The sequence below is a fragment of the Octodon degus genome, unplaced genomic scaffold (genome assembly GCF_000260255.1).
Source record: "Octodon degus isolate 3935 unplaced genomic scaffold, OctDeg1.0 scaffold00064, whole genome shotgun sequence".
Taxonomy (NCBI): Eukaryota; Metazoa; Chordata; class Mammalia; order Rodentia; family Octodontidae; genus Octodon; species Octodon degus.
Window position 1 is genome coordinate 6279230 of NW_004524640.1, and position 7185 is coordinate 6286414.

The window sequence follows — 7185 nt, forward strand, 5'->3', positions numbered from 1 at the left end:
ACACACACACACACATATATCTCAAACACTTTACTCTTTTTCCTGTAAAATTTGTAAGCAGGTACTTTTACATTACAACTGTAACATTATATTTTTTTAAAAAAACCAGTGACATTTTTGTAATCAATATTAGGTTCTGCGGAGTGTTAGTCTAGTTGGTCTAATCCAGGAAGCTGGAGACAGTGCCTCATTTAGGGCAGCAGCAGCTGTACAGAAGGAAACCCACTGTGGAAGGGCAGGCAGTGGCCCGCTCTCCCTTCCTAAATTGTGTTTGAAATCTATGTGTTTTCTTCCATTTCATCAGGCTTGGGGGGCGGGAGGTACCAGTTTTTTTTCTTTCCTTCTGCTATTTCTAATTTGATATTTCATGACTAAACATTTAAGAACGGAAACGTTGAGGTTTTTTTTTTTTTTTTATTCATAATAAAAGTAGCTCAGTGTCTGGATATATTTTAAAAAGTGCTTGATAGGAGCTAGTTTTGTTACTAAAGTAAACTTTTCTATAAATAAATGCAGAAACATCTGCGAAGGGGATAGTCCGAATGGGCAGACGTGAATTGCGTCAGTCTCTGTCTTGTGGCCGAGGCTTCTTGCCACGGCTCCTGGAGCTTGATGCGCTCACAGAAGTGGGCAGCACTGCGTGCGGAGAAGCGAGGCCACCGAGCTGCCCTTCTCCCTAAGCCAGCCAGCGGTAGTAATTGGTGCTAGCCAGGGACAGGGTGGTGCGTTTTTGTTATTTATTAGGACTGAAAACCTGAGGCCTCTCATTCAACTTCATTTTTAGCCCTGGCTTCAGGTAATTTTCCAAATATCTAACTGCTAACTGCTTTCAAGAAATTACTGTGGTACTACAGGGAGCCTTAGTGAGCAGAAAGAGGCAAGAAGCCTTCCTAGTGCACGAGAGGGCCATCAGATGCCCTTTTAAAAAAACAACTGAAATTCCTTTTTCAAAGGTACATAAATGCTAATTGAAACCAAACAGAAAACAAACTCACCCTACAAGTATTGCAAGTCAAATGACCTAGGGGAGGGTGGAGGGGGCAGTCATTCTTTGCAAAACCTATACTCCGAGCTGGTGAATTTGCTCTTTGAAAACTATTAAGTGAATGATTTAGTATTTCTGGGGTACATGTGTGAGAACACTGTGTTCCTTTCAGGTACCTGCGTGGATCCTCCCAGAATCCCCACCTACCAGGGCTGAGCCCGTCCTCGGGGCTACCTCAGACTGGCCGTGCTTGGAGACGCCAGTGTACTGAGGTGAGTCACAGCGTGCAATCCTGACCTGCATCTTAGGAGTGCGGTGTGTGTTACTCTCAGTGACTGAAAAGACTTCCAGAGGTAGGAGAGCTGTTTACAGGTATATGCACTGATCAACTCAGGAATCATGTCAGATGGTTTTATTTAGGGAAGTAAAGTTGGTGGTAATATTTTCGCACTGTAATAGAATTACTAGATCTAAATCTCTGTTGGCACTAAAAGGATGTTAAAGTATGCTAAGGATTCAGATTTGGGGTCTGAATTAAATGTTTTTAGAGTAATGTATTACTGCTCTTGGGCTTCCTGGAAGCACAGTATTCTGATGTTTTGAATTGGGGTGGACGTGTCTGTTTAAAAGAGGGGTTTCTCTTTTAAAGTGGAGAAATCTTTTTTTTTTTTTTTTCGCCTCTGTGACTGTATTTATTGTAATTCTGCAACTATCAAAAAACCCAGTTAGCTGAAGTGACAGGAGTGGTTTTGCTGATGAGATGGCCATCAGTGAAGGCACTGAGCAGCTCACAGAGGAAGAGGCGTTCTTCTGCAGCTATGCACAGGGCCAAAGCCAAGAAAGGGAGAGAGATTGCTCGGACCATGTAGAGCCTGGTCCTGGGAGAGCTGCCTGCTGCTTCCCCAGGAATAGAAGACATGGGAGTGGGCCAGGCAGGCCTTGGGTAGAGCAAGGGCAGAGGGCAGACATCATTCAGTGAGTTGGGCCAGTCCCCAAACAGCTGGGCTGTCAGAAAGCCACTGAAAGAGAATCCTAGGTGGGATCTTTAAAGCAGAGAAAGTTTAGAAAGTCTTGATGGTTAACTGAACTTTCTGACATTTCTTTGTGATAGCCTGATAACTCTGAAATGTCTTATGATTTGAGCTTCTTTTTAATCATGTCTGTAATTGACTTCCTTAAGTAAAAGTGGGTGAAATTCTGATTAAGTGAAGACACACGACCAAGCCATGTTTCACTTGGCTTTAGTACTCTTGCTTGCATGTTGCCTTTTGTCTCTCAAACATTTAAGTGACTTATTCGTCCCAAAAGAGAAAGTAACTTGACCTTGTTTGTAGTAAATGAATTATGAATAAACTGTTCACATTTTCACAGGTGAATAAGCTCATTAGGGGCACCGACCAGTATGCTGTCTCATAAATTCCTTAATCCCTCATTGGCAAAAGTTACATGCTCATATTTTTAACAAGATGACACTCAAAGTCCTCACATAAATTAATCTTCCCCTGAATAGTAAAGCAGAGCAGCAGAACCTTCTAGAAATTGCTAGATTACGTGGCGGGACTGAGCTCCTAAAGCCATGAGTCTGTAGCCTCCATGGTTTAATTCCTCTGTGGACCCTGCTGCACGTTGTTTGGGACACGAGCAAGAACTGCTAATGCCAAGGCCGCGAGGACTGAGAGTGACAGATGTTGTCCCAGCTGTGCATGGACTGCGAAGTCCTATTCAAGCCCCAGTTTTCAGTGTGCTGCGACTTGTAATATGATTTGAAAATGAAAACCCTAGAAAACGTACTAGCTTCATGACTAAGGCTCTAGGGTTGGGCATCCACTTAAGTTTTAGCTTCCATTGCTGTGAAGCTCTGCTGTGATGCTTTCTTTTGCATGTAAAGTTACTTTCTACTTAGGAAGATTTATGTGTAAGGCATGTCAAGGATCTGTGGCTTGGGCTTGTTGTTAAGGGTGTGTGGATTTGGGCTTGAGCATTTTAATATAAATTTGATTTCTCAGGCTGGGGTGATAGCTCAGCAGCTTAAGCACCTGCCTGGAAAGCACAAGGTCCTGAGTTCAGTTCCTGGTACCAGAAGAGAGAGAGACACAGAGAGAGGTGATAGCAAATTTGATTTCTCTGGGTCACAGTTGTACAGGAGGGGAATCACACGAGCCGGTTGGAGTTTGCTGATGATGAGATTCCATTTTTTGCTGTTTTTTTTTTTTTTTTTTTTCTCAAACACTTATGCCCAAGATTAGCAGCCTTTGAGTTTTGCAGTCTTTGATAGTACAGACAATTTTAGCTTGCTGAGTTGTTTTTTTCCAATGACCTTTGTGTGTTTCACTTTTATTAGTACGTGTTTACAGGCTGTAATGCCTCCACTCTTTGCAGGGAGTGGGTGTGAGTGTAGCGCCTCTTAGTTCCTTTCCTCGTCGTCTTTCTCTCCCTTCCAGCTCTTGGTCCCCTTTCTGTCTGTTTAAGAAAGCTCTGTCTCCCTGGTCCTGTTGTCTTTTATCTTGCTATTCATTTCTAATTTAGGTGTCTCCTATAGGAAAAACCATATTTTAAATAAATCAAACGTCTGCCTGATTTAGGGCAGATATACATAAAACCTTTTTTTGCCTCTGTCGAATACTGAAGTAAGAATCCTGATTAACCCACAAAAGAAGGTAGCTTCCCTGAGTCTTTCTCAGGAACCACCAAATTTCAGTACTGGAACATTAATTTTGATGGGTCACAAAACCAGCCTTGAAGTCTCATTAATGCTTCACTGAAAAGTTGCCAGGTTTTTCCTCATGAGGCTACTTTAAAATTTTAACAGCCAACAGTCAGAAGATCTCTACTTAATCACATTTTCTCCATGAAGATGCAGTTTTTCTCGAGTCTATTTTTCTTTTAGAGAATGATAGGAAATAATATACACCATCAGAAGGCATCTTCGTTAGATATATAAATTTGAAACTGTGAAAGCAAATTTTAAAGCTTATCTTGTGTGAAAAGACATTTGGTACAATAGAATACCTTTTGTGGATTATTTATTTGCTTTTCCTTGTGTTCAAAATAAGACTACCATCTTCACCCAGCCTCTTTTCTGGTACCTTTCTGTAAAAAGCATTGCTGAGAGAAACGCAGTGATGAACAGGATTTGGCTCCGCAGTTGTCCTTCGGAACTGCCCTGAAAGTCATTTCACGTGGTGTCTGGGATGAGTCTGTCTGCAGTGGCAGTAATGCCTCTGGTACTGAGAGGCAGTTCTGGGAGACTCTTGAGTAGTTTATATTGCTGTGTGTGTGTGTGTGTGTGTGTGTGTGTGTGTGTGTTCTCTCACACATAGATCTTAGAAGGCTTGAAATGGTCTGCCAGAGAAATCATCTTGGTGGGATGGGGGGGGGGCATTTGTTATTTACGTTGTCCTAGTAACTTGCACCAAGACCCTGACTTGGAATCCAGGCCTAAAGAATCTCAGCAACAATAAACATTCCAATTGCATTCATCACCCTTTTTTTCTCCTCTCTCTCTCTCTCTCTTTTTTTTTTTTTTGTTTTTGCTTTTCTTTTTTTCTTTTTCTTGTTTTGACCAAGAAAGGAGATGTCCATTGTGAACTAATTATTATATTAATGTTTTCAGAACATGGGGAGCAGTTTGCCTGTTTTAGCAATTTGAAACTTCCTTGGTAGACTAAAACCACAAAGCTTAGTTGTTCATGTTTGAGGTGCGTGTTTTCAGATAATGTGTCACACAGTATTTCAGATTTTGACCTAGGCTTAATATCATGGGTACTTAATCAAATATGAAAGAAACAGTACTTGATAAGGATTGACAGATTTGCTGCATACACTGCAGGACTCCTAAAAAGAGTATTAAAATCTGATTTTCATGGAGCACTGATTTAGGAATATTATTACTTTCTTAATGTCAACTTGTTAATATTTTGTCATGTAATATTGTCTTAATTAAGAACAAGTGTTTTTTAATAAAAAGGATGAGCCATAGAGTATAATTTGAGAAGCTGTATCAAGGTATTGTTTTAAGGTATCCTTAAAGGTAGGATGTTGTTTCTAAAGAAAATGCCTTTCTTAGAATTTGCTTCTCTCTTGCCTTCTTAGCTGCTAATGAGGCATTCGTTGTTAAAAAGATTATTTGGATTTCATTTTATTTTTTATTTATTTTTTAAAATGTGTTTATTACAGGGTCTACAGGGTCTCACTACACAGATTGGACTCATAGCAATCCTCCTGCTTTCAGCCTCCCAAGCGCTGGGATTGCAGGTGCGCGAACCATCGTACCCAGGGTCATGCACAGCTTCAGGGTGCCTCAGGGGCAGGGCCAGCACCGCATGCTGGGGATTGAACCTGGTCCTGGATTATTTGGATTTTAAGATGTCCTTAAGCAAAGAACACTAAGGGAGATGAGAAAGAAGAGAGAGAAAATATGCACGCATTCATGTTTACATGTATGTCCATTTGCTTTAGGAAGTTTGGAAGATAAATTGAAAAAGTTTATGGCAGGCATAATTAATAAAAAAATACACAGATTGTTTACTGGGAAGATGTATAGGAAAATAAAACCTATTATCTCTCTGTTTCAGAGATAGTTCACTGTTACTATTTTATGGGTATAATCCATGATTTCATAAACAAAATTGGGATTAGGCTGTCAGTAGCTGATATACTAAGCATGGTGCATGTATCACCAGGCCTGTCACATGCCCAGCAGCATGCTTAGACAAGAAACCAGGTGACAGAACTCTGGGAAAGGAAGGTAAAATTATTTCCACATAAAAGTGTCCCAAACAGTCAACTAAAACTAAGTTTAGTAATTTCTATTATAAATAATATAAATAGAATTTTGATATAATTTGAAAATATGAGAAAAAATCTTTTCACATAGCAAAAGCAAATATGGTAAGGTTTAAGCTTTGCTAGCATAAGAGGCATAAATGACCGTGGGAAGGAGACAGACCACTCTGAAGTTGAAGAGCCTCAGCCTTTCTGGTTAGAAAAGCAATTGATTCTTAATCCGTTCATAGTTATTTGTCATTTAATATAATGCAAATTGAACATCTCAGTGGGGATATTTCACAGATAAGTGATTTGGAATTTAATCTTCATAAGACTTAAAAATAGTTATGAAGAATAAAGGAAAAGTTGTAATGCTAATTTAATATTAAAACAGGGGGTAGGTGGAGCCCTGGTTTCGTTTCCAGGACCACAAAAAAAGGTTCATTTCACTGGTGGAGTCATGCTTAGCGTGTGCAAGGCCCCAGATTCAGCCCACGGTACCCCCCCAAAATACGTACATGAAAGTAGTGTGATGCTGATAAAAGAAATACTTGGATCTGCATAAAAGAACATTGGATTTCTAAGAACACCTTTGCAAATAGTGAACATAAAAATACAACAATGTACTAGGAAGTTATGTACATTATAATAGCTGATTTGGGTTTGGGAAATGTACTGAAGTGGAGCAGCAAAAGTTAGAACAAGAAAATGATTCTGTTATATAATTACAAGGAAAAATAAATTTTGCATATATCAAATGACAAAAGGAAAACAGTCATGTGGGAAAAGTAGTTACATATTTTCACATTGATAGGTAGATAAAATATACAATTGTTGTAAAATATATGATATAATTATATAACAAATAGAATTAATATCTTTATTATATAAGGAATTACTTATCACATGATACCTCAGTATGTATGATTTTTATGTTTCATTTAAAAATTAAAAAACTTAAAAAATAATTTTTCAGGTCAGTAGGAAAAAATAATTATTTCAGCTCAGTAAGAAAATAACTTCCTCTCTGTGTGTTTGTTTTCTGTGTAGAGGAATGCTGTTGACTTTTGGGCATTGACTTTTCTGCTATGCTACTGAATTTGTGTATCAAGTCTAGTAGCTTCTTGATGGAGTTTTTTGGATCTGCATAAAAGAACATTTTATTTCTTTTATGTCATGTCATCTGCAAATAATGATAATTTAACATCTTTACCTATTCTTATTCCTTTTCTTTCTCTCTTGTCTAATGACTCTAGCTAGTGATTCCAGAAATAGGAGTGGTGAAAGACGATATCCTTGTCTTGTACCAGATCTGAGAGTAAAAGATTTCAGTTTTTCGCCTTTTAGGATTATATTAGCCATTGTGTTGTCATAGATGGCTTTTATCAGATTGACAAACAAACACATAGAGAGGGAAAATTAGAGAAACAATA

General features: G+C 38.8%; 1 protein-coding gene across 1 annotated transcript in view; it reads left to right on the forward strand.

Moving 5' to 3' along the window:
* The window catches only part of Rassf8 (Ras association domain family member 8), a 146908-nt gene that overhangs the window by 45594 nt on the left and 94129 nt on the right, over positions 1-7185 (forward strand). The window contains exon 2 of the mRNA XM_023718937.1: positions 1158-1257. The gene's annotated coding sequence lies outside the window, so the exon portion shown is untranslated. The remainder of the gene's footprint in view (positions 1-1157; positions 1258-7185) is intronic.